Source organism: Canis lupus, chromosome 4 (assembly GCF_003254725.2).
Source record: "Canis lupus dingo isolate Sandy chromosome 4, ASM325472v2, whole genome shotgun sequence".
Classification (NCBI taxonomy): Eukaryota; Metazoa; Chordata; class Mammalia; order Carnivora; family Canidae; genus Canis; species Canis lupus.
This window is the reverse complement of record NC_064246.1, coordinates 82,570,549-82,598,123: the sequence shown is the minus strand read 5'-3', so window position 1 is coordinate 82,598,123 and position 27,575 is coordinate 82,570,549. Positions and strand designations below refer to the sequence as shown.

Here is a 27,575-nt window from a genome sequence, read left to right as displayed (position 1 = left end):
TTGAGGAGTCATCAAGACCACCCCCAGGTTTGATGATTTGATAAGAGGACTCAGTACTCAACATAGTGTTGTACTCATGACTATAAATTATACAGTAAAAAAATAGGCCTGTCAAAGGAGAATAATCAAGCGAGCCATATTATATCTTTTCTGTACAATAGTCAAACAAATGCCTCACAAGATCTCTTCTAAAGCATTAATTTTAAAAAGGAATTCCAATGTTATTCCCATACATGCAATAAATTGTGTGTATTTTGAATGTTAGGACACTAGGCTCCAAAGAAACCAAATTAATACCAATGGTACCATGTATCCAATCACTATTAAAGCAATACATCAAAAAACAAACATGTAAAGTATATCATGAAAGTTTTAGTCTTCGCCATAAAAACCTAGAAAGTCACCATTTTAAAATGACACAATTATCCTTAACAGCTGGAAATCAATGACTCACTTGCTGCTATCTGATAATTCTTTTCATTACTCCTTGGTAACTCTACTTATTAAGACTTTCTTATTTGTGTTATAGCCACACATTTCATTGAGTCTATAAAAATCATAGATGTTATTTGCTATTTGATAAATCAAATTTACCTCTGTGTTATTTTTAAAAACACTTCCGTTGAAAGATATAATTTACATACATACCACTGAGCCATTTAAACTATATAATGTAGGGGCAGCCCCGGTGGCTCAGCGATTTAGCATCACCTTCAGCCCAGGGCCTGATCCTGGAGACCTGGAATCAGTCCCGCATCGGGCTCCCTGCATGGAGCCTGCTTCTCCCTCTGCCTGTGTCTCTGCCTCTCTCTCTTGTCTTTCATGAATAAATAAATAAAATCTTAAAAAAAATAAGCTATATAATGTAGAAGTTTTTCATATGTTTACAGAGTTTTGCAACTATTACTGCAATCAATTTTAAACTATTTAAATATTTAAAATATTTCATCACTCCCAAAAGATCCTTTTGCCAACTAGTAGCCTTCACCCATTAATTTTGCAGCCTCTCAATGCCTAGGGAACCAGTAATCACTAATCTACTTTCTGTCTTCATAGATTTATTTATTCTGGACATTTCATGAAAATTGAATCACACAATGCAGTGCCTTTTCTAATTGGCTGTCCCCTCTTCACGTATGATTTTAAGGTTCAGATGTAGAAGTAACCCATCCCTTTGTAATGCTAAATACTATTCCATTGTAAAAACATGTTCCATTTTATTTATCTATTCATTAGTTGATAGAAATTGAGTTGTTTCTACCTTTTGGTATCACTCATGCCACTATTAATCTTTGTGTCCACATTTTTGTGATGATTTATGTTTTCATTTCTCTTGAGAATTTCTGGGTCATACGGTAACTTTATTAAGAACGTTCCTAGGAACTGCCAACTTGCGTTGAAAAGCATTTTACATTCCCAACAATCACATATGAAATTTGCAATTTCTCTGCATCCTCACCCTTACTGGTTATCTGTCTTTTGTTTATAGCTATCCTAGTGGGTACAAAATGGCATTTCATTGGGCCTCGGCTTGCATGTTCCTGACTGCTAATGATGTTGGACTAATTTTCATATATTTATAGGATACTTGTATGCCAACCTAGGAATTTTTCCTGATTCCATGAGTTGCCCTTTGACTTTCTTAATGGTATCCTTTCAAGTACAAAATTTTTAATTTTGACAGTTAACTTTGCTTTTTCCCATCTTTATTTTATAGGTGATTTTAGTGTCATATCTAATAAGGCTCATTGCCTAACCCAAGATCACGAAAATTATTCCTATGTTTTCTTCTAAAATTTTTTATTGTTTTGCACTTTACTTTGAGGTATGTATCCATTTTGACTTTATTTTTGTATGTGTTGTGAGATAATTTTTTGTATGCCCATCAAAATTTTTTTGCATATCCAGATTTCTCAGCACCATTGGTTGAAAAAGTATTCTTATCCCATTGATAAATTCAGATAAATTCCATTTGGTGTATAATACTTCTTATATATTGCTCTAGATTTCATTTGCTAACATTTTGTTGAGTATTTTTGTGTCCATTTTCATAAGAGACATCGGCCTGTACTTTTGTTTCATATTCGTTTGTCTGGTTTTATTTAGTATGGGTCATACTGGGCATATAGAATGAATTGAAAGTGTTACCTCCTCTTATATTTTTCCAAAGAATTTAGGGAATACTGTTAGTAATTCTTGTTCAAAGGTTTAGTAAAATTTACCAAAGGAACCATTTTGGGCTTGGGCCGTCTTTTGTGGGGATTTTTAAAAATAATTACTAACTGGGATCCCTGGGTGGCGCAGCGGTTTGGCGCCTGCCTTTGGCCCAGGGCGCGATCCTGGAGACCTGGGATCGAATCCCACGTCGGGCTCCCGGTACATGGAGCCTGCTTCTCCCTCTGCCTGTGTCTCTGCCTCTCTCTCTCTCTCTCTCTCTCTCTCTCTCTGTGACTATCATAAATTAAAAATAATAATAATAATAATAATTACTAACTCAGTTTGTTTACTTATTTGAGCCCTGTTCAGATTTTCTAGGCTCTGCTCATATTTCCTAATTCTTCTTGAAGCAGTTTCAATAGTGTGTGTATATCTGTAAATGAGTTTATGTCATCTGAGTTATCTAATTTGTTAGCATATGGTTAGGATACAGTTGTCTTATTCTGTTATAATGATTTTCATGTGCATATCATCAGCAGTGATGTCCCTCATTTCATTCTATCTAAAGATTTATAAACTTTGTTGACCCTTTCAAAAAACCGATCTTTGGTCTTATTGATTTTTTTCTATTTTTCTATTTTTTATTTACTAATTTCTGATCTGATCTTAATAATTGCATTGCTTTTGCATGTGTGGTGTTGCATGTTAAAGTAACATGCTAGTCTTAAAAATGTTTGGTCTTTTTTTTCTAGTTGTGGCCAGTGAAAGATTGGGGTATTGATTCAAGAATTTTTCATCTTTAGGGGTGCCTGGGTGGGTCAGGCGGTTAAGCGTCTGACCCTTGATTTTGACTCACACCCCAATCTCAGGATTGTGTGATTAAGCTTAGTGCCTGGCTCTACTCTGGTCATGGAGCCTCCTTAAGATTCTCTCTGTCTCTCCCTCTACCCATCCCCACCTTTCTCTCCCTCTCTTAAAATAATCTTCTTTAATATAAATGGTCACTACAATAAATTTCTCTTTAAACACTGCTTTAAGTGCATCCTCTAACCTTTAATATTTTATGTTTTCATTTTAACCATCTCAAACTATTTTCTAATTCCTTTTATGGTTTCATTTTGGAGTAATTGGATTTTAAAGAGTGCTTTGTTTAACTTCCACATTATTTGTGAAATTCTCGATTTTCTCTTTGTTATTGTTTCTAATTTCATTCCATTTTGGCCAGAGAACTTACTTTGCATGAACTTATTGAGGGTTGTTTGTTACTTATCCTGGAGAATTTTCCATGAATACTTGAGAATACCCTTTCATATTAGACATATTATACCATTGTATATGAAGCAGCAAAGATCAAAACCAAAAGTTTTCTCTTTTAAACAAAGAAAGGATAGAATTAAGAATGACAATTGTATTAACTTCCAGAAAAGTGCCATGAGAGGAAGAGAAAGATTATTGGACATTTGAAAGACTTTCCAGGTAAGAGTCCTATGAATCTTGGATGTAATCATAGTTTTTAATGATATGAATCTGTGTCTGCTGAAAAGGATAATATGATGTCATTATTGGAGATGATAGCTACTCTTCTCATTAGAAAACTAGGTCATTTGAATGGTTTTCCCGGAGGCTTTGTTTGTCTGTGAAACACATTTAACAATGGAATGGTGAAAGCCCTGGAAATTCCCACCACTTGATTTGAATAGAGTGGGAAGGTCAGTCACTGATTCCTGATAATACACCCACCCCCCACCCTGCCCTGGGCCAAAGATTTCTATTTCCACGCGGAGTGTTTCATAACCATATAGCGGGGAGCCAAAGGGAGTCAACTTTTCAAAACCTAATATAAAGGAGCAGAATTTCTCAACTAACAAGAGACGGATCTATTGGCTTTTAGCAAGAAATGAGTCACTCTTTATGAGGGCACAAGGCTGTTTCAATATTGATGTCCTTAAGTCTTCTGGTGTAACGATTTGGTGTATTCATATGCATTAAGGATGCATAGAATAGAACATATGGATGTTCTCGACCTTGGGTACTGAAATATCAATAACCCCTGGGTATACTGTGTGCCACTGCTTTAAAATTTCATTACGAGATCATGATATCTCCTATCAAAACAGTAAATGCTGGTGTGCACTAGGTTACAGCAGTAACCCATCATCCAGAATATTTCATTCTAGACCACCAGTTCCTACTACATTCACGGCCTTCTTACTTTACACATTTACCATATTGAGCCCAGGCTCCTGGACCCCCTGAAGTGTTAGAGCCATTCCCTTACGGTGTGACTCTAAGCCAGGTATACATAAAATTAATAAGACTATTGGTGTGGAGGAAGGGAGGGTGCAAGAGTGGTTGGAGGGAAGCTGCATTAAACTTTGAAGGTAGATCCATTTCTTTTTTTTCTTGATTTTTTTTTTTTACTAGAGTATAGCTGACAAACAATGTTATATTAGTGTTAGGTGTACAACATCGTGATTTGACAAGTTTCTACATTATGCTATGATCACAAGTGTAGCTACCATCTGTCACCATACAAGGTTATTACAATATCACAGGTTATATTCCTTATGCTGTGCCTTCCATTCCTGTGACTTTTCCATTCCATAACCAGACGCCTGGAGCTCCCACTCCTCTTCCCATTTTGCCCATCCCCCCACCTCACGGGAAACTATCAGTTTGTTCTCTTATTTATACATCTCATTCTGCTGTCCATTTGTTTTTTATTCATTTTGTTTAGATTCTACATGAGTGAAATCAAATGGAATTTGCCTTATTCACTCTGACTTACTTCACATAACACCCACTAGGTCCATCTATGTTCTTGCAAATGCCATGATCACATCCTTTTTTATGGCTGTGTAACATACATATAACATAGATGCATATATATATATATATAAAATGGATATTACATATAGATATACATATTCCTTATCCATGTCTCTGTTGATGGACACTTAGAATGCTTCCATGCTTTGACTATGTAGACTGCTACAATAAACACAGGAGTGCACATATCTTTTTGAGTTAGTGTTTTTGTTTTCTTTGTGTAAATACCCAGTAGTGAAATTATGGACTCATATGGTATTTCCATTTTTAATTTTTTTAGGGACCTCCCTACTGTTTTCCACAGTGGCTGTAATGATTTACATTCCCACTAACAGTGTACAAGGGTTCCTTTTTCTCCACATCATCACCAACAATTTTTTTTTTTAAGAGGTGAGGAGTGGAGAGAAGGGCAGAGAGAGATCTCACAACCCCGAGAGCATGACCAGAGTGAAAATCAACAGTTGAATGTTTAACTGACTGAGCCACACAGGCGCCCCATCATCAACACTTTATATTTCTTGTCTTTTGAGTTTTAGTCATTCTGACAGGTGTAAGATAATATTTCATTGTGGTTTCGATTTGTATTTCCCTGATGATTCATGATTTTGAGCATCTTTTCACGTGTCTGTCGGCCATCTGTAAGTCTTTGGAAAAATGTGTTTTCAGTTCCTATTCCTGAATAGAAAACAAACTCTTTCTTTCTTTCTTTCTTTCTTTCTTTCTTTCTTTCTTTCTTTCTTTCTTTCTTCTTTCTTCCTTTCTTTCTTCTTTCTTTCTTTCTTCTTTCTTTCTTTCTCTTTCTTTCTTTCTTTCTTTCTTTCTTTCTTTCTTTCTTTTCTTTCCTTTTCTTTCTTTCTTCTTCTCTCTTTCTCTTTCTTCTTTCTTTCTTTCTTTCTTTCATTCTTTCTTTCTTTCTTTCTTTCTTCTTTCTCTTTTTTCTTTCTTTCCTTTCTTTTGTTTTCTTTTGTGTTCCTGGGACACATGTTCATGGGGAAAATACATCCAGCCTCCATGATCTCAGGCACACTGAATCCTGCTCTTTGGCAAATGGAGTTAATTCAGTCTAAGACTTAAGCATAGTATGAGTCCAGGCCAGTACCTATGGAGCAACTGGGTAGATAAACTTGCAAGTAGAAAACTTCAGTGATTCTAGTTGCACTTGGGGAGAAAAAAAAGGTTTGCCATGGAATATCTTTTCAGTTTATACCAAAGAGATTTCCAACTTTGAATAATACCCATCTCCCTGGTAATTGTTCATTCTGACTTTATTTAAATTCTATAATCCTCTTCCAAATGAAACAAACGTAATATCTAAGCATCACAAGGAGTGTGATCTAATACTGAGCTCTCTTTAAGACGTATACTTGGAATGCCAGTAAAATGCAATCATTTGGCTGAGTTTGTTGCATTATTTGTTATACTTATGAAAATGTTCTGGTTTTTAGGGTGTGCCGTATTTCCCCTACATTTTCCTTTCTTTATCGCATTTTTTCGTAGCACCTTGTAAGGTTACCTCTCCAAGAATTTCCATGCTAAAATACTACATGTGTGTTGATAGGTACGTTAGTCCGTTCAGGCTGACAAAACAGAATAGCACTGATTGGATGGGTGGCTTAAATGACAGAAAGTTTATTTCCTCACAGTTCTGAAGGCTAGAAGTCTGAGATCAAGATGCCAGGCAGGTTGGTGTCTTATGAGGCCTCTCTTCCTGGTTTGCAATGGCCTTCTTTTCAAATGGCCTCTTTTCTGTGAGCTTTCAGAGTGGGGAGAAGGGGAGGAGGGAGCCCTGGTGTCCTTTTCTCGTCTTTTAAGGACACCAGTACTATTGGATTAGGGCCCTACCCTTTTGACCTCATTTAACTCTAAACACCTCCTGGGAAGCCTTATCTCTAAATGCAGTCACATGATGGTTAAGCTTCAACATACGAGTATTGGGGGACACATAATTCAGGCCATAGCAGTAGGTATAGATAGAAGCTCCAGTGTAGGTCAAAGGCTACAATAGTTCTCAATGCCAGGGAAATAGTAAGTTCCTGATAAAATCTCCTGGAAGGAATGGAACAGATCTAAAGAGTAAAACTCACAAATATGTACTAAACTGGTGAAACAATTAAATTGTAAATTTCTGAGATCTAGGTCACGTTATTTTGAAAGCATTTTACTTTAAATTAGATAAGTGCACTTAAACTAAAATTATATATGTAAAATGAAAGTGTTATAAACTTTCTTAAGGGTGGGAAACCTCAATTTCAGACACCAGAATAGCAGAGAGGCTAGAAATGAGTCCATGTAGAGTTAGTGGGAAAAATGATTTCCAGATCACAGGAGATTGATCAATCTCTTTATTTGAACTCAATTTGGAATATTTGTTCGAGCCTAGGGGAGCTAAGGAGAGCAAGCCATTGGTCCTTTGAATGGCACTGGTGGCTGGATGGCATTTAGCAGAAGGCTGTTGGTGTGAGCTTGAGCAAGCCCTGGAGAGGGTGGGAAGGTCTCTTTATTGATTCCAGCAATACTGGTATATAAAGTTCTTTAGTTAGGCTCCAATCAGAAAAAAAAGCAATCTCCTGGATCAGAAAACTCCCCTTTTTGCAGAATTGATGGGTGATTCTCTAAACTAACCTCAAGTTCCGTATAAAATTGTGCTTTGCTGGAGCACTCTCCTGTGTGCCTGACCCAGGCTCTCCTTTATGTGGGTTACTGAGAGCTTAGGTGATGGTGTATTTTTCAATGTTTCTCTGTTCCTAAGATATTCACAGTAAACCTTATTGCTACTGGTACATCATCATGCCTTTTGCATGTCAGGCAAGGAGAAACTAGACTGTATCCAGACTAGGAAAAGAACGTGGGATGATTAAAAAAAGACAAAGTTCAAGAATTAGAGGAGGCAAAATAGGGGGATGATAGCTTTAAATATGAAAGGGCTGGCATTTGCAAGAAACCACTGCTTTGTAAGGCAGAACTGGGAACAGGAGTTGGAAATGAAGAGGAGGCAGTTTTCAGCTCAATTAAGGAGGAACTTTCCGATGTTAGAGTTGTTCATTAATTTGATGATCTGCTTGAAGGGTTCCTGATGTGGGGTAGTCTCCAGCACAGGCTAGATGACAATTTGATAGGGAAATTTAGAAGAGACTCATGGTGGATTGGAGTTTTAGCTCACGGTCTTGGAGATTCACTTCCGTTTATTCTGAGTACTCACAGTGGCTCAAAGAAGGCTAGACACGTTGCATGAAATGGCCATAGGGAGCTAATTAATCTAATCATTCATGGAAAACTACATTCTAAGAGGCACAGGGAATGTATGGAGGACTATAAAGGATTATTTCCATGTCTTTGATTAATAGGTTACATATAAAGAAATATTTGCAACCAACTTGAAGCTTGAAAATGGTGGCTTATCTTTACCTATCTTAAAATTCACATGCTCAAATGGATTTATATGAGATTTATCATTTTATCAGTAAGCAAAGATCAAATCCAGTTCAGCCCTTCTCTGAAATCTTACAAATACTGGATAATTGAGCATTTCATTCATATATTTCAGTTATCCCTTTTAGTTGAGAAGCTTTAAAAGCAGAAGCATATCTATTTCTTCTTGTATTTTTAGCACCAAGGCTTTTAATCAGTGCTCAATAAATGTCACTTGAATTGAACTGAACTGATACCCAATCCATGCTGTCTCCTTAACAGAATTTATCATATCAGTATTACTAGCAAAGGCAAGGAAACAGAATCAGACCAACAAGCACTGAACACTTGAACAGCAGACGTATTTTGTGTCACACAGTTGGTAAAATTGAGACTCACCTATGCCAATACCATCATTAATTCCCCAGTACTGAACAGAGCTTCGGGCTACAGAAAATAATTTACTCTGAAAAACAATGAGAGAAATTTCAGGAAGAGTATCAGGAAAGGAGCGGTTTTTAGCTCAAAACCAAGCAAACAATGGATCCAAGGAATCACGGAACAAATATCTGAAAGCAAAATAGTGCTTACGACTTACTCTTGTTAATTTGTTAATAAATTAACAAATTTATTTTTGACAGCACTATGCTTCTTATGTCGGGTGGGTTTGTATGCTAACATCTACTGATTATTAGTAGCATTTTTCCCCTGCTCTTACAAACCATCAAATAATTTAGCTACCCCTCCTGCAGAGCTGTTGCTGAATCCATAGTATTCAGTTACCATCACAGTAGAATTTTGAGCTTGGACATTTGCTGAATCTTGCATATCCTCAAGATGACTTATTTGGCTGGAGCATCACAGGTACATTTTTTAGCAAAAGAAAATATTTCAGTGATCATGAATATTGTCCGTTTTTTCCCCATTGCTTCATTTTTTAAAGTTAAACATTAAAAAAGCTTACATTATAATTGAGGCATAAAGCTATATTAGGAGAAAGAAAAATAAACCTCTCGTGTCAAATGCAGCTTAAAATAAATATTTGATCATTGCTCAATGTTCTAAAGCTCCTGATGAGATGTGGGAATTTATTTAGTCAGTACCAAAATGCAAGTAAAACCTCCTATTCCAGAAACTAAGACAAAGGTACAACGCATAAATAAGCTCATTTCTGTTTTTCTTAACACCTGTTTCCCACACAAAAGAGAAAGATTGTTTTTGGCATTTTTTTCTTTCAATGTTCCTTCTCATTTTTTTAGCTAAACAAATCTCTAGTAGCCAGGCAACTATATGCTGGCCAGCTTGGACTGTACATATTCCTGCCCACGGCCCAAAGAAAATCAAAACTGGTGGATTTCCCATTGGTGAGTGTATTCCTTGCTACGGCCACCATAATACGACAAAATAGCACAGACTATTTTGAACAACAGTTTTTTTCTCAAAGTTCTGAAGACTAAAAAGTCTGAGACCAAGTTGTCTACAAGTTTGATTTCTTGCTGAGGTGTGTCTCTCTCTCTCCGGCTTGCAGATGCCCACATTCTCATTGTGTCTCAAATGGCCTTTCCTCTTGTCTCTGGGCGTCCACAATTCCTCTTGTAAGGACACTAGTTGGTTGGATTAGGGCCCACCCCAAAGACTTCATTTCCACTTAGTCATTTCTTTAAAGGCTCTATCTCCAAAGCAGTCACATTTCGACGTACCGAGAGTTAGCTAAGGCTTCAGCACGTGAATTTTGTGGGGACACGTTCAGCCTGTGACAATGAGCTACCATATTTAAGCAGGAGAAATCTGGTTAATCATTATGTTTAATATATTTTTTTATAATTGTAAAATTACACCCTTTAAGGCATGAGCTTCTAGCTCCAGGATTCCATGAGCTTCCAGGAGTATGTAGACAGAAGTAAGAAAACGAAAATAACAATTTGGAAAGTACCCTAAAAGTGATTGATGGAGGAGAGAGAACATCCTTACCATTTTAGATGCCATGAATCAGGTGAAGAATATTAGAAAGAATTGAATTTGTGTCACATGACATCTTTAGATCTTTTGTAGCACCTCCTTGACTTAATTTTGCTATACGATGTTTTTAATTATTAAAACTTTTCCAAACAATGTAATTATACATCTAATAAGACAGAAAGGTATACAATGCCTGATACTTCTAATGCCCTCAGGCTTTTAAGGAATAATGACATGTATAAATATCTGAGAAACTAAAATCAATTACTTGAAAAAGTGTAAGAATGATGCTTAGAGGCCATTATTAAATCAAGGCTACTGTGTTGGTATCAGGAATTCCAGTCAGATAAGGAAGCCACAAGGGTGTGTGTTCCAAAAAGATAAAACCTAAAAACGTTAGAAGATAAATAAAGGTTTTATATTTCAGAATCTAATACAGTAAAAAAAAAAAAAAAAGAATCTAATACAGTCTCTCCCAATCGCTGGCTGGTTTCTTCTCCTTTGAATACAATAGGAATTTGCCAAAGTGGGGAACAGAGCATTCATCTCATTTTGTCCCACGCTAGGAATAGATGAATAGAATGCCAAAAGCAATGAGAAAGAAAATTACACAACATGCCCCTTATGAATATCTATAAAAATGCCCAGCGTCTTGTAGCACACTTAAGTGAAATATAATGAGTAGGAACAGGCAATACATATGCAATCTCATGAATATGCCATTTGGGGAAGTGGAAAGGGTTTCTCAGCTGGAAACAGCATTGGCTTGACCCTATTTCCCCTCAAGCCACAGTTCTACTTCTTCCCTACCGTATCTGATAGAATTTCATATTTGCAAACACATGGTGTACACCCACCATCTCTGTTTAAAATAAAAATGCTTATTTTGCAAAAGTCATCCTTGCACATGTCCATACACAAAAAAAGTTCATTCGAATAATCCAGAACTGTATCATGCACAGAATCTAAGCTGCCCACCTTCTCTCTTTCGACCTCTACCTCAGAGGAAGTTTTCTGTATTGTAAAATGTATTATATAAGGGGACCCCTGGGTGGCTCAGTGGTTGAGTGCCTGCCTTTGGCTCAGGTGGTGATCCCGGGGTCCTGGGATGGAGCCCCACATCGGGCTCCCCGCAGGGAGCCTGCTTCTCCCTCTGTCTATGTCTCTGCCTCTCTCTCTCTCTGCCTCTCATGAATAAATAAAAAATCTTAATAATAATAATAATAATAATAAAATGAAACGAAATGTATCACATATGTGTCTAGATAGTTATAAATAATCTCTTTACAACCCTATTTCTTGATATGGGAAACTTGTACAAAGTATATTGGCTTATTTTGAAAGGAAGGGAATTCAGCACACTTCCATTACCCATAACTTTTCCCAGTTTTTAGTACCTAAAATACAGTTTATTACACAGGATATCCATATGCACATATTTGCATCTATAAATAAATGTTTCCATGTTGCCCTCAATGGGTATATATGAGTTTTCAGACTTAACTAATTTTGTTCCTGGTACATGTGGGAAATGTTCCCAATTCTTCACCCAACCTGTGTCAGTACCCTTATTACCTCATTATGTGAATTTGTAGTTAATCTTGTCAGGAGATAGCAGATCTTGAATCTGAGTCTGGACTGGCCTGTGAGAAAATGTGGTAGAAATTATGGTGTGCCAGTTTGGTGTGTAGATCTCAAAGTCTTGCACTTTCCTGATCTTTCTTTTGGATAAGAAGTTCATCATGAGAATAAGTCTGGCAAACATGCTGGATATGAAAGAGCATGTGGAGAAGAGCTCAGTTGTCCCAGCTGCCACTCTAGCTGACCAGCTTAGAGTCAACTCCTAATATTTAAGAGGCCCCAACCAAGATCAGAAAAATTGACTACTTGACCCACAATTTTTCTAGAAAGTCCAGTCACTACCAGAAAAATGACCCAGCTGACTATAGGTTTGTGAGTAAAAATAAATATTTGTGTGTGCTAACACGGAAGTTTGGGTGGTTACTTTTTATAAGAATCACCACTGAAATTGGTAACTGCTCTATGCTCATTGTTGTCTTTTTTTTCCCCCTTTCGATTTCCCTACATTTCTCTATAATCATATTTTAAAGCACTTCTAAATGTTTTTAAGGTCAAATTTCACCCTAGAGTTTATTTTCATTGCACATTAGGATTAGTTCCATTCTTCTTGGAGTCCAAACTGTTCCTCCATGAATTGTATTTTGCTTTTGTTGAGTACATTCTCAGTTTTTCACAAAATTATAAGCAAGATTCATTAAATTTTCCCATAATAAAAAGGCTTCTTTTTATCATTATATTATATTGTTATATTGGATGATTATATAATTCTGTATTTCAAATAATGTTCTGATAAATATTAAAATAATGCTTTATTATCTCATGTTTAATATTATTTTCTGATAAATAGTTTAAGGTCATTCTAACAATCAATTGATTTAGTATAACTAAATTAATAATTTCTGGGGGCTTTTATAATCCTCTCTGTATTTTAGATATCAAGGAATATCATGAGAATTTGTTTGGGGATTTTAGTTTTTTTTTCTTTCATCAAATTTGGTCTTGGGCCAGCTTTTTCACTCCAAATAATTTTTTCTTTATCCTCATTGTTTTTTAATAATGTGCTTTTCTCTCCATTAAAATATATGTTCTACTACTAGAACTTGCATGAACTTTTTTATTTTGATTCTGCTGGATTAATCTGCAATGTCTATTTAGTTTTCCTTTTCAGGTTTTTTTTTCTTTTTCCCCTTTTTTTCTCCCTAATTTGGAAATATCTTCTTTATTCTTTTTGATTCTGCATAAAATATTTTTCATCAATTATCACTTAATTTCTGTTTTTTTCCCACATTTTGTTCCTTAGCCCAAATTATATTATAAAAGCAAATAGAATCTCGTTGAAAATAATCACTGATTTTCTTTCTTCTGAATCTTGGATAATTTTTTTCTCCATGTTATTTGTTCTACTGTAGACTCTGATCTTTTGCTTTGTGTGGCTATACTTATATACAAGTCATGCTGATTAGAAAGGCAGTACTGGCAAATGTTCTCTGACTTTACTGCTAATTTCTGGTTAGAATGTGCCAAAGACATTAGGATGTATAAGAAGAGCAGAATTAAGATGGGTAATCAATACTTTTTCTGCCAAAATAATAGCAGTTCTACTCAGGGAATATAATTCATACTTTGGGGACCCCAGAATGGGACAGATAAAAATACTTTTTAAAATTAATTATTTAATTAATTTAATATAGAGAGAGATAGCAAGAGAGAGCATGAGTCGTGGTCAGGGAGATAGAGAAGCAAGGTCCCCACTGAGCAGGGAGCTTGATGCTAGGCTCCATCCTAAGATCCTGGGATCATGACCTAAGCTGAAGACAAATGCTTAACTGACTGAACCACTCAGGTGCCCCTAAATACAGATTTTTTTTTAAATAGCTATTTTCATTTATTTATTTATTTTTGTTTATTTATGATAGTCACAGAGAGAGAGAGAGAGAGGCAAAGACACAGGCAGAGGGAGAAGCAGGCTCCATGCACCGGGAGCCCGACGTGGGATTCGATCCTTGGTCTCCAGGATCATGTCCTGGGCCAAAGGCAGGAGCTAAATCGCTGCGCCACCCAGGGATCCCATAAATACAGATTTTTAAAAATTTTATTTTGGAGCAAATCCTCTACTACATATAGAATTATGGGGAAATTGGGTAGAGCTGGACATCCTACTCAACTCTGGTAAGATTAATCATTGAGTCTATGAACCTAATTAGTAACACTTCCCTCACATTTGCTCTTGGTTTACACTGACTAGGTAACTATGGAGAAAGAGGGACTGAGGGATACAGAACAAGAAAATCATGCTTCAATATGAAAAATGAACAGCTCACATTCCCATTTCAACATTCTTTCTGTAAGCTCTGAGCTGCTGTATCTGTCATTATGATTATATCTGCCATTCACCCTTCAGTAATCCATCTAAATCTTTGTCTGCTGGTAGCCAACCTCCTTCCTGCAGTCAGTGAGTACCTTGTGTACATTTTTGCTTTTGAGGAAGGGAGGAAAGAAAATGTGAGCTCTCACTCTGCCATTTTTCCTTACAGTGATATTCTCTAACTCTTGGTCATCTGGACTCTGCCCACAGCACTCTACAGTGCCTCACTGTACTTTTATACTGACTCTGAGGGTCTTACTCTCCTTGATTTCTCAAGTAGTAGTAAATAAGAAATAACTTTTCTCTGTTCAAAAATACTTACTGGGGGGTACCTGGGTGGCTTAGTTTGTTGAGTTTTCAACTCTTGATCTCAGCTCAGATCTTGAACTCGAGATTGTCTGTTCAAATCCCATGTTGGGCTGTACAGGGAGCTTACTTAAACATGACGACAACAACAATTACGACAGCAACAAATTTACTACTATAATCTCCACTACTATAGAAATGGGGTAATCTTCAAATGGGATAATCTGAGTAGTTTTTGCCTACTCTCTTGTTTGTCATAAATTGCATTGCTCTGGATATTGAATTTGGCCTCTGTTAGGACCCTCTTTACTTAAAGAAGGATCTTTCAGTATGGAGTCATGTTTATGTTCCTTTGCTGAAACCCATGACTGTTTTCATTCTTTTGGTACTTCTCTAAGTGAAAGAGCAATGCGTGGTAAATCACAGGGAGATTTAATAGAAAGACTACATATGGGACGTCTGGGTGGCTCAGCGGTTGAATGCCTGCCTTTGGCCCAGGGCATGATCATAGAGTCCCAGGATTGAGTCCCACATCAGGCTCTCTGCAAGGAGCCTGCTTCTCCCTCTGCCTGTGTCTCTGCCTCTCTCTGTGTCTCTCATGAATAAATAAATAAAATCTTAAAAAAAGAAAGTTGACAAAATCTGATGACTTACCATGGCTCTTCTCTCTTCACTCTTAAAAACAAATGGATTCATGAGAATTGCCTGATATTTGAGAAATTCTGAAATGTAAAATTAAAAAGAAATACTAAGATAAGCAAAGGAGAAATGGCCTTAAAGCAATTTTCAGGAGAGTACATATAAATTAAAAAAAAAAAAAAAAAGAAAGGGAGAGAGAGAGAAAGCAGAAGATGTTACATGTTAGTACCAGAAAAATTTCCTGAGTTGAAGAAAAATGCAAAGCTTCAAATTCAAAGAACCTGGTGAAATTAGAAAGGGTATAGATAAGTAAACTCCAGGTGAAATTTCAGAAAATAAGATAAAATATCCTAAATTAAGTCTTCTAGAAAGTAAACAGTCTACCAACAAATTGACATGTATCAGACTGGCTTCAGAGAGATTAAACATGGTCAGTCTTGATGGCTGAAAGCAATGAAGCAACACCTTCAAAGGTATAAAGGAACATGACTCATAATTAGTCAAAATATTAACCAAATATGAGCAGAAAAAGACATTTTTTCCTTTGACAGATTCAGAAAATTTACCCACAGTTTTCCTAGAAAAGTTCTTGAAGATACAGGTAACAAACTAAGAGAATAAACTAGGAAGATACGTGTAGAAAAAAAAAAAAAAGAGACAGAGAGAAACAGAGGGACAGAGAAAGACAGAGAGTAAACCAGGGAGATGACATAGTATCCAGAAACAGTATAAACAACCCAGCAAACTAGTCAAAGGAAAGCCCAGAATAACAACTCCACTGAAGGCCTTGAGCAGGAGGATATATATTTCAGTAAGCAGGTTGCCAGAAATCAATGAAGTTCTTAAAATAGAGAATGTTCCTGAGAGTTTGGCTCACTTGAGGCTACGAACTACTATGCATAGAATATAGGAATAATAAGTTGTCTCTAGGACATAGTAAGATAAAAAAAAGGTATGGTCCAACTATGAGAAACTTGGTCCAAATTAGAATATAAAATAAGCGTACTACTACGAGGTATAATAATTGTTGTTACTCATTGTGTGGGACCAATAACAAGCGGGGAGGCATCTTAGTTATGACAAAGGAAACATATTTCTTCTCCCAAGATTAAAATAAAAAAAAAATGCAGCTCAGGAGTATGCAAACTGTGGTGTTCACTCTGGTTGGCCACCAGCCACATATAGTTATTTAAATACATAGAATTTACCTGAAGAAAATACAATCTAAAATTCAGCTCATCGGTTTCAGCAGCCACATTTCACAATTCTCAACAGGACAGGTAGGACGAGTGCCTGCCATACTGGATGCCCCAAATAGAGAACGTTTTCATTGTCACAGAAATTTCTGTTGAATGGTACTGTTGAGGGTGTCATACCACTTAAAATTTTAGACATGCAAATCAAACTCTATATTTTTGGTGTATTTCTTAGTCGGCTGAGGCTGGGCTGCTATAACAAAATACTTTAAACTCAGTGTCTTAATCAACAGACATTTATTTCTCACGTCTAGAGGCTTGGAAGTCCAAGATGAAGGCACTAGTAAATTCTGATGAGAACCTTTTTGCAGGTTATGGCTGCCTTTTTTGCTGTATCCTCACGTAGCAGTTAGAAGGGCAATTCTGTTCTCTTTTTCTTCCTCGAAGGACACTAATTTCCTCAGAGATTCTCAATTTCCTGATTGCATCTAAACCAAATTACCTCCCAAATGACCAGGCTCAAAAGACACCATCACAACAGAGATTAGAGAGCTTCAGCATATAAATTTTGGGGGACACATTCAGACCATAGCATTCTATCCCTACCTCTTTCCCCACAAGAATGTCCTTTTCGCCTGCAAAATGCATCCCTTTCATTCCAACCACCCCACAATTCTCAACTGTTCCAACAATGGTAAGGTCTCAATTCCAAAGTCTCAACTGGACATCGCCTACATCAGATCTGGGTGATTCCGAGGGAGGCTAGCTCAGTCCCCAAATCTTTGGAGTCCATTTGGCCTTTTAACAGCAACAGTGGATTGTCTCTGAATTGCCTTGGGCCCACCCCTCCCTTTTCTTGAAAAATAGCACAAGTTGCAGCAGAAGAGAGTAGCTTATCATTGGGCCCTGCAGAATCCAAGGCCAACAGCCTTCCTTAATTCCAGTAAATCCACCTCCTTCCATTCAAACTGGCAGCGCTCCTGCTGAAGTGGCGGCGTGAGTCTCTGGTTCACAAGTTTCCCATATCAAGAAATAGGGTTGTAAAGAGATTATTTATAACTATCTAGACAGTTTCTCTCTATATGTTTTCTTTCTTTCTTTCTTTCTTTCTTTCTTTCTTTCTTTCTTTCTTCTTTCTTTCTTCTTTCTTTTTTTCTTCTTTCTTTCTTTCTTTCTTTCTTTCTTTCTTTCTTTCTTTCTTCTTTCTTTCTTTCCTTCTTACAGTAGGATAGGCTGAGAATTTTCCCCATCTTTTTTTTTTTTCTCCCACTCTTTCTTTTTTTTTTTTTTATTTATTTATGATAGTCATACAGAGAGAGAGAGAGGCAGAGACACAGGCAGAGGGAGAAGCAGGCTCCATGCACCGGGAGCCCGATGTGGGATTCGATCCCGGGTCTCCAGGATCACGCCCTGGGCCAAAGGCAGGCGCCAAACCGCTGCGCCACCCAGGGATCCCAATTTTCCCCATCTTTTTTTTTTTTTTTTTTTTTTTTTTTTTTTTTTTTTTTTTTTTTTTTATTTTCTTAGTTATGTTTCTTTTTTACTTAAAAATTCCTTCTTCAATTCATTTGTCTCTTCTGGCATTTTACACTAAGCAGTCAAAAGGCCAGGCTGCTCCTTCAAAACTTTGCTTAGAATTCTTCTCAGTAAAACACTCAATTTTATCACTTGCAAGTTCTATCTTCTGTAAAACACTAAACCGCAATTAAGCCAAATTCTTTGCCACTTTCTGGTGATGACTGACCTTCACCCATTGTCCAATAACATTTTCCTCATTTCCATCTGAGATCTTTTCAGAATCACCCATGTGGTCCCTATCTCATCCTATAATATGTACACAGTGGTTTACATGAAGATGGATGTTTTCTCCCTAGCTCTCCTCTTTGTTTTCTGAGCTCTCACTGAGATCATCATTAACAGTCCCTTCATAGCAATCTTAGTTTTTTTTTTCTAACATGCACCTCAAAACTCTTTTGGCCTCTACTCATTATCCACTTCTAAAGCCACATCCACATTTTTATCTACTTGTTACACCAGCACTCCACTTCTCAGTGCCAACTTCTATATTTGTCAGTTCTGGCTGTTATTTCAAAATACCATAGACTGGGTGGCCTAAACAACAAACATTCATTTCTCACAATTTTTGGAGGCTGGAAAGTCCAAGATCAAAGTAGATTCCTGGTTTGTCGACGTCTCTTTCCGCCTGTCCCCATATGACCTTTCCATAGGGAGTGCGTGGGAGAAAGAGAGAACTCTGATCTTTTTCTCTTCTTGTAAGGTTATTAATCCCATCATAGGGTCCCTACCGTCATGACCTCATCTCAACTCAATTACCTCCCATAGGGCCTACCTCCAAGCACCATCACACTGGAGATTAAGGCTTCAACATATGAAATTGGAGGCAGTACAAACATTCAATCCATTGCAGGATATCCATATCTAAATCTATAAGTTAAAGAACAGCATGGGGGTAATATTCATAAATTCAGTGTTAATTTATGATTTATGCTATATTTACGTATAAATATATTTTTAGATCACATCTATGGTCTTTGGTTCGACTGGGCTTTTTAAATGCTTTATTCTATATTTTTGTCTTATTAAGCTAAAAAATTCTATTATCTTCCTTTGCTAAAGAATCCTCAATTCTTATTTTTTTATAATTATCTCAGAGCCATAAAAAGGGATAGGACAAATAGTCAGTGAATGAATATCATATATTCAGATGCAATTAAAATAGATAAAAAACCGGTAGGTACTAAAATTCACTGCAAGCAAGGGCAGCCTTGCTCACAGTGGCTCAGTGGTTCAGCACTGCCTTCAGCCCAGGGCCTGGTCCTGGAGACCCGGGATCAAGTCCCACGTTGGGCTCCCTGCATGGAGCCTGCTTCTCCCTTTGCCTGTGTCTCTGCCTCTCTCTCTCTCTCTCTCTGTCTCTCATGAATAAATAAATAAAATCTTTAAAACAAACAAAAACACCCACTCTGTCTGCCCTTATTGGACATCACAAGATCAAGAAAAGATACTTTCGATTCCCCTGAGTTAATTCCATCACACTCTCAGAGATTCCCTTCACAGCATTTGATGAAGCATCTTTAATGAGTAAGATCAACTAAATGTTTTCTTCCCCTCAGTTAATCATTCCTCATGCTGGTCTAACATACACACAAATCAAACAATTATTAGATTAAGTTAGATTGTGTGTGTCTGTGTATGTGTGTTTGTGTGTCTTAGATGCATTCTTACTCTTTCCCTGTATCACAGTAGCTAAATTTAACTCATTTTTAAACAATTTTTAAAGAGATAAATAGTATCCTGTTTGGTGTCTAGCAGCTGCCACCCTAATCACAAATTCTGAGATTTCTTTTTCAGTTTGTCTGAAGCACTATCTCAGCATAAAAGTTGGGCTTTTACTCATTCATATGAACAACTTCAGTCTGGATAAGGCAATAAAAATGGAAAAAGATGAAGAAAGAAATAACCATTTTGTTCAACAAATATATACAATTTAACAATGAATTCTATAGCCTCATGGGAAGACGGAAAGGATTAGGGGGACACAATATCAGAATTTACCTGGAGAGAGAAAGAAACAAAAACAGACATCTTTCCTCTTCTACTGCACTTTCAATTTAGCAATCATGAGCCTGTGACCCAAGGAGGAAAGAGAATAAAAAATAAAAACTTAGAGCTTCTGGAGCTGAATACACTGTTTTATTTCTATTTCCAGTTTTGTTTCACACAATGAGCATTTTGGGGATGGTGAAGGGTATATCCATTTTTATTTAGTTCCAGTTTTTTTCATGCCAGACTCCCAATATCTATCTTTCAATCCCAATTGTATGTACTCAGAAAGAAAGAAAGAAAAAGAAAGAGGGAAGGAAGGAAGGAAGGAAGGAAGGAAGGAAGGAAGGAAGGAAGGAAGGAAGGAAAGAAGGAAGGAAGAGAACCTTATAGTCATTTTTTACCTCCAGAGAAAGAGAAGAGCCAAATGTGAAAATTGTCAAGGGACTTGCAGGTGCCAAAGAGGTATTTTATACTTCTGTCTAGATCAACTATCCTAATTTCAAAGTTTTAATAAATCAGCTTAGTTGTAATAAAACTTCTTAAAACATATTTATTTTCCACTATTGCAATATAGTTATGTATCTGATTCAATTTTTATAGTGATTTGTATTATTATTAGTACCATATTTTATTGAAGCTAGCTTTGTATAAATAAAAATTAGAATACGTGGAGGAATTAGAATTTCAGCATTTAATGATGCAATATCAAGGCATATGAATGTAAAAAAGTTTTGTCAAGTTAAACAAGACATACTTAACCTCTGAATGGCTCATTAGCCCACATACTGGAATTATGAATCACGATGGAGAAATTATAGCACACTGCTATGTAAAGTCTATCTTACTAATTATCTCAGTAGGGCTTGAGCTTCAGTTTAGGACATCAAATAAATCCCCAGCAGGCAACACTCCTGGGAGAGATAATGATGATCAGAACTAATTTTCTGTACTTGGGAAATACTGGAACCAGAAAATGCATAGCCAACAACATAGTGAATAATTATTGACATATATCCCATTTAGTTTTTAAGTGATTAATTATATAGTCTTAAGAATGTAGAAGTTATGCCGTGTTGACTCAACTATTGCCATGTTTATGTGTCTTTGTCCTCATTAGACATTAAAATAAAACAAATCAAAACAAAATATGTATAGTGTTCTAGCCAGAAACACTGGCTTTTGAAAATTAGACTAGAGGTTGAATCCTTGTTCCACTATTTTCTAATTCTGTATACTTTTTTTTTTAATTTTTATTTATTTATGATAGTCACAGAGAGAGAGAAAGAGAGAGAGGCAGAGACACAGGCAGAGGGAGAAGCAGGCTCCATGCACCGGGAGCCCGACGTGGGACTCAATCCCGGGTCTCCAGGATCGCGCCCTGGGCCAAAGGCAGGTGCCAAACCGCTGCGCCACCCAGGGATCCCCTAATTCTGTATACTTAACGAAGTTACTAAGTTGTCCATAAATTTAGCTTCCACAAATCTTATATATCATTGTCATCATCATCATCATCATCAGCAGCAGCAGCAGCAGCAGCATCCTTAATAGGTTAGTATAGCACATAATATCTGTGCCCTATACCATGTGCCTTTGACTCTTCAGCTCCATTTGTGATAGAGAGTTCCTAGTCTCTCTGCTAGTGTCTCATATCATGGACCTGCTGAGACTCTCACTTTCTTGTCTCTATGCTTTTCCTTTTTTTTTTTTTCTTAAGATTTATTTATTTATTCATGAGAGACGCACAGAGAGAGGCAAAGACACAGGCAGAGGGAAAAGCAGGCTCCTCACAGGGGGCCCGATGTAGGACTCTATCCCAGGACCCCAAGATCACACCCTGAGCCAAAGGCAGATGCTCACCTGCTGAGCTACCCACGTGTTCCTGTCTCTGTGCTTTTTCTTATGTAAAGAAACTTACTGAGATGTGCTGTACCTAGGGAAGACTCGAGTAAATAGGGTTGGGGTGGATGGACATAGGGGTAGAGAGGTTAGCCTCTCGTGCAACTCCACCTTTCCTACTTTGGAAGTCCAGTTAATCTGGCATATTCTATCCAGTTCCTCACAGGACCCATGGTGGGATCAGCAGTCAGTTGACTACAGTTCAGTAATATATCTCCATTTATTTTTCTTCCTCTTTGTCTCATTATCTCTTCTTCTGTCCCATCTCGGCTTCCTTACTTTTACTTTTTCTCAACTAATCTACCCATATCCATATCCAACTACTTGTCCTAGGTTCTGATAGACTCAAACTAGAGAATTATTTCTTATCATCATGGTAGTCATCATCTTAATTGTCATGACCATGATCATAATCATGATCATTGTCATCAGGATTATTTTGGTGTTTATTTCCATGTTTCCCACATTATTATAAGAAAATATTAATTAATAATATTTCCTTCCAATAGGTGGAGATTTTTGTAACTGATATATTTATTTGACACTTTGGAATGCAAAATAAGACAATTGTAAGAGGTGTATAACCTCTTTGTGGTTGCTGATGGTGCCATTGAGTTGAATAACATTAATCAGAATTTGCATAATATAGTTTTTACAAGGACTTCATGAACTATTATGATTTTTTTCTTTCCTTAATTTAAATTTATTATAATGATGAATCCGATCAAATGGCTTCTATCAAAAATATTTTGGGGGTACCTGGTGGCTCATATGGTTGAACATTTGACTTTTGGCTTTAGCTAAAATAATGACCTCAGGGTTGTGAGATGGAGCCCTGCAGTGGGCTTCATGCTCAGCAAGGAGTCTACTTGAGCTTCTCTTTCCCTCTGCCTCTCCCCACTCTTTCTTTCTCTCTCTCTGTCTCTCAAATAAATAAATAAATCTTTAAAAAAATATTTTTTTTCAAGTACAGAAATAGGTGAAGTAATTTTCAAAACACTAAAGCAATTTGGGAACCCATATTTTAATAAAACCAGTTAGTCTGATTCATGTTTATCTACTCATCAAATATCTATAAATAGTTGACATTAATAAAAATATTTACATGCCAGGAGATAACACAATTATAGGGTATAAAGTATTATATAGCTCAAAATGCTTATTAACTCAGATCAGTTTCCCCCAGTATTGTTATATTTCATTTGCTCAGCATCTGGTGACCTTCATTTTCATTCTCATGGCTTTAAAACACATTACCAACCCAAGTTATATTTAAATTTAATTCTGTTCAGTAAGGAGAATTGTTTGCACAGAGCTGTGCTATAATTTCTTTAAATCATCAAGGCTTAATAATTTCAGTTGAATTCTATGACATAGGAGATGCAATGTATTAGAATGCAATAGATAAAGCCACATCATGGGAATAGCTTTGGGATAAGTCAAGTTTTGACACAAAATAAAATCATTTGTTGTATAATAAGAACATACGTTTAATACTAAAGTTTAATGTAAAGAGCATGAACCACTTCAAATGTTAATATCTACTCCATAATTTTTCACACAAGTTACCTGTACTAACCTGCATTCTGTGGATCAAAGATAAACAAGATAGAATCACTTCATTTTAACTGGTGAAAATCTATTAGGGAAATAAATAAAAACCAATAGTTATGGATACATTTTATAAATTCTCTATTACCTATATTATAAGGAAACTATAAAATTATAACAACTTATGATGATCAAGCAAATCTCATGAAAAGATTTCATTTGAACTCGATCTTGAAAAATAAGAAGGCATTCTGAGTGAAGGTTTTTGTGGAGAGAATTTCAGGTCAGATGGTATCATGGATGGGAGATATGCCAGTTTAAAAGAGAATGCCGTAATTAAGACATTGTCCAGCTTGGTGGAATATGGTATGAAAACCTAGAAAGATCAAGTGGATTGTGTTGCCATGGATATTATATTTTACACTTACATATTTCAAATTCACTTTGTAGTTAATGAGGAAGCTATTTGAAGATTATCGGTAGACACCTACTTCTTTATTTAACATCTCACTTTGGGATTTCTCAGGAAGTCCTCAAGAGGACATCTTTTTGTTTCCTTTGCTCATCTAAAATCTTTCCGGAAGTGATGATCACTTCTGGTCCCATAGTGACCATCTATGTGTGGATAACTGTGAAATTTACATTTCTACTACAATGTGTTTTTCCTGATAGAGATGATACATATCTACCTATCTTCCCACAGAATTCTAAGAGGAATCTCAAATAAATATGTTCAGAACTAACTCGTCGACTTTATCCTTAAAATATTTTATTATTGATACTCCCCATTTCAGGAGATTATCACCATGTGTGGGCACACACACGCACACACACACCACATTAAGAATCAAAGGAACTATCTTTAGTTGCTTTCTTTCACTAACACCCTATATACCTTCCAATCTACATCAGGTCTAACTTCACCATCAAAATCACCATGATCTTAGAGTGCTTGGGTGGCTTGGTTGGTTAAGAATCTGACTTCGGCTCAGGTCTTGAACCCAGGACCCTGAGATCCAGCCCATTGGTCTCCCTGCTTAGTGGGGAGCCTGTTTCTCCCTCTGCCCATCCTTCCTGCTCATGCACACTCTGTCTCAAATAACTAAATTCTTTGAAAAAAAAAATCATGCTCTCTTTTCTACTTTATTTCCACTCTTACCACACTTGTCCCTGTAACCACTCCATCTTCTGGACCAGTAGAAGAGCCTCTTGGCTGACCTCTCTGCTTTCACTCTTGACTTACTCTAATCAATTCTTCACACCATAGCCAAAGGTATTTTTTAAAAATGTGTTGCAGTTTCTCTTATACCATTTTTTCTTTTATTTAGTAGGGACAAGCCATATCATCTCTCTGGTTGTTTTTTGACCCCTAATTTTCAGCTTAAGCTATTTTCATGAATATGTCTTTCTGGTGAATGAGATTTTTGCTTATTTCTTGAGTAAGGCCTTAAAAATGTCCTGCCAATTACTTTTTTCTTACATGGTCATTCTATGTTTTGCCAATAATTTACCCATTGTTTTATCTTCAACATATTATTTGTAATTAGCTTAAATTATCCTCATTTACTATATTTTTATTTACCAACTATCTGCCACCAATTCCCCATTAAAAAAAACTGGAATATTAACCCTATGACAACAGAAGTCACGTCCGTGTTATTTCACTGCTATATCTCTAGCACCAAAGAATCATAAAAATATGTGTATAATAAAACATAGTATTTTATACAAGTAACCCCAACATCAGTGACACCTCAGGCAAACAGGAGGCATAACCTCATTTATGAGGTTCTTATAGTCTTCATTTATATTGGCCAAATGTATGTAACAATTGCTGATCCATAGAAGGCATCCCATAAACATTTCTGGAAAGATGGAATAGCCTACATTAGAGAAAGAAGAGATACAGAGATAATATATATTCCAACAACAACTATACAATGTGGTAAAACTCAAAACATCCCCGTTGTCAGAAAGCATGTAGATAGCAGCTGAATATTAAGAGTCACTGGGTATCACCACGTGACTTCCATTGTAAGAGTAAAAAAGATCCTATAACAGAGGTCATAATGGAAACAGCATGACCTATGGCTTCAGGCAAAACAAGGATACTAATGAGGAAACCAGGGAGAGCTCTAGCACAACAGCAAGGCCAACGCTCTAGTGTTGGGCCCTTTACCATTCTCAATGAGGAAACAAAAAGGTGTTCTTGCACATGCATTTTAGATAGAAATGAACATTCACCACAATCACAAAAACGTTAAAATATTTGATCCTGAAGAGCTATGTGATTTTCTGGATCAATTTTTTTAATTATTATTTTTTAAATTCCATTTATTTATTTATTTATTTATTTATTTATTTATTTATTTATCGTCAAAATGAGATTTATTTGAAAGAGAGAATGAGCGAGCATGAGAGGGAGAGCATAAGCAGAGGGAGGGAGAAGCAGAAGAGGAAGAAGAATTAGACTCCCCCTTTTATATAGGGAGTCCAACACAAGCTGATCTCACAACCCTGGAATCCTGACGTGAGTTGAAGGCAAATGCTTAACTGACTGAGCCACCCAGGCACCCCTGAACCCCAGGTTATTTTTTAAGATTTTATTTTGTTGGAGAGAGAGAGAGAGAGAGAGAGAGAGAGAGATCCAAGACCCCGAGATCATGATCTGAGCTGAAGGCAGATGCTTAACTGTCTGAGCCACACAGGTACCACTGGATGAAAAATTTTTAATAGAATAGTGGAGCGATGATAATGATGTTGGTGATGATTATGATGATGATCTCATTGAGTTGTCATGAAAAGTAAATGCTTTGTTCACATATATCTATATCTATATCTGTATCTATCTATATCTATCTAAATATCATCAACCAAACTGTTTCTCTTATCTTTATATCTAACAAATATTTAAGATGGTCTATAGATTTTGTCAGAAAAAGATGATAGCACCATCTTTCTGTCAAAAGTCATGTAGGAGCATATACTAAGCAATAACTCTGCCTTGACTTCAATTAGAAATAAAACCAGTCATTAAGCATTAAAACCACTCACTTGCCTTAATTGCTGTACTTACATGATTTCTCATTATGTTTGACTATCTAGAGACATTTGCTGATGGAGAAGGACTTTCCTCTTTATGTCTGTTCATCACCTGCTCTGAAACTAATTTGGATTCATACGGGAAAAAAATGGCACTTTTTACAGCCTGATTCCCACCCAGTGTAGTTCACAAGATTGTTACAAACGAATTTTCAACAAACTTACAGAATTGAGCATTCCCATCACTTTAGACTAATCTAAAGAACGGAGTGCAGGATTTTGGTTTACTTAACTTGTTGATACGGTCATAACCACAGTTACTATTTAAATATAACCAGAACCTTTTTTTGTGGGATGTGAACTTACATAGAAAGTACCTATAGAGAGGCTGAGGCTGCATGCTAAGAGAAAGCTGACTTTTTAAACAGTAGACAGCTTAGGGGGGGTATCTGAGCCCTAAAGTTAGTAACAACCTTTTTGAGAATTCGGAATAGAAATTTCCTAGGAGAAACTATCACCTAGTCACTCCCTTCAAGGATTAGAATTTCAGGAATAGGGATAATTGTCCAATGAGACAGTGATTGTTGAAGCGATGATGTTAATGTATGACAACTATTTTCTGAAAAGTAAAATAGTCTCTGGAGAGATGGCAATATTTAAGATCTCTTATTTTCCCATCCATATCCATATCTGTATCTGTTTATTGTAATGCTTTTTTTCCCTTGAAGACTTTCTGTTTTTAAATATTTTATTTTTTCATGAGACACACACACACACACACACACAGAGAGAGAGAGAGAGAGAAGCAGAGACACAGGCTAAAGATTTATTTATTTATCCATGAGAGACAGACACAGAGAGAGAGAGAGAAAGAAAGAGGCAGAGACACAGGCAGAGGGAGAAGCAGGCTCCATGCAAGAAGCCCGACGCAGGACTCGATCTCATGACTCCAGGATCATGCCCTGAGCCAAAGGCAGAAACTCAACCGCTGAGCCACCCAAGCATCCCTCTCCTGAAGACTTGATAAAATGTTTACTTTTTATATTGAGCCACTTAGGCCAACATGCCTATGATAATCA

General features: G+C 36.6%; 1 long non-coding RNA gene across 1 annotated transcript in view; it reads left to right on the top strand.

The window, feature by feature from the left end:
• Positions 1-27,575, top strand: part of LOC112652667 (uncharacterized) — an 88,337-nt gene that overhangs the window by 44,089 nt on the left and 16,673 nt on the right. The window contains exon 5 of the long non-coding RNA XR_007410432.1: positions 21,275-21,555. This is a non-coding gene — a long non-coding RNA (uncharacterized LOC112652667). The remainder of the gene's footprint in view (positions 1-21,274; positions 21,556-27,575) is intronic.